This window comes from Harpia harpyja, chromosome 12 (assembly GCF_026419915.1).
Source record: "Harpia harpyja isolate bHarHar1 chromosome 12, bHarHar1 primary haplotype, whole genome shotgun sequence".
NCBI lineage: Eukaryota > Metazoa > Chordata > Aves > Accipitriformes > Accipitridae > Harpia > Harpia harpyja.
Genome location: NC_068951.1, coordinates 43,014,472 through 43,014,689, shown reverse-complemented (window position 1 = coordinate 43,014,689; position 218 = coordinate 43,014,472).

Genomic DNA, 218 nt, shown 5'->3' with positions numbered 1-218 from the left:
TTTGTTCTTTTTCTCCTTTCCGAAAAGAATCACCCAGAGCCCAGGAACAAATGTGCTTTGCTGCATGTAGGTCTGACTCAGGTTGCAAACCGGTGACGTGCGCAGCACGATTTTCCCTACCTGCGTGAGTCAAGGAAGGAACACCTTGCTTGGCAGGAGCATAAGGAAGGAACACCTTGCTTGGCAGGAGCATAAGGAAGGAACACCTTGCTCGGCAG